The sequence below is a fragment of the Quercus suber genome, unplaced genomic scaffold (genome assembly GCF_002906115.3).
Source record: "Quercus suber isolate HL8 unplaced genomic scaffold, Cork oak 2.0 scaffold_80, whole genome shotgun sequence".
Lineage (NCBI taxonomy): Eukaryota > Viridiplantae > Streptophyta > Magnoliopsida > Fagales > Fagaceae > Quercus > Quercus suber.
Window position 1 is genome coordinate 1727761 of NW_027069545.1, and position 961 is coordinate 1728721.

Sequence of the window (961 nt, forward strand, 5' to 3'; positions counted from 1 at the left end):
TTCTCTATCCTCCTCTACATTAGCCTGAATCATGGCAATCTCCATCTCCTTGTGATAGTCATCCACACTCCTATAACCTTTAGTAAGACTCTGTAATTTCAGATACAAGTCCCTATAGTAGTGACTAGGGACAAACCGCCTCCTCATAGTGGCCTTCATTTCCTCCTATGTCTCAATAGACCTCTCATAGTTTCTCCTTCTGTTCATCACAAGTTGATCCCACCATATAATAGCATAATCAGTAAACTCAATCATAACTAGTTTTACCTTTTTCTCCTCGGAGTAGTTATGGCACTCAAAGATGAACTCCACCTTCTTCTCCCACTCCAAGTACACTTCTGGATCATTTTTCCCTTGGAACGATGGTATCTTCATTTTGATGTTTCCTAGGCTTCTATCAGTCCCATCTTGCCATCTTGGATCTCTTCGAAAACCTCTACCACGCCTTTCTCCCCTTGGCGCAAACCTGCCCTCATTGTTCAATAAAGCTTGATCCTCTTCATCTTCAAACTCATCGCCATGGTAGTCATGAGAATCATCCACACGCACACGTCTTTCTTGCCTTCTAGCATTAGGGGCTCTTTGGAGACGCTCCTCACGCAAAGAAGCAATAACATCGTCTTGCCTATCCATCCGATCCCGAGTATCATTAAACACCACGTTCATACGTTCAAATTGTTGTTGCATAGCCTGCAACATGATGGATGACTCCTCCCCTCCTCTGTTTGATGCTTCACCCCTGGAAGACATAATTTTGAAACTATAAAAAAAAATGTTAGAAATAATTCCTCACAACACTCCCTCACGTGTTTACACTCAAATTATGTCACTCACACTCATGTTTCACTCTTAAATTGGCTTTTTTCCGATATTAGTCTCACACTCTCTTGCCTCTTTCCACTCGTAACTTCTCCTTTTCAGTTCTACTTAAACTAATAAACTTGATCAAGAAATTCAACTT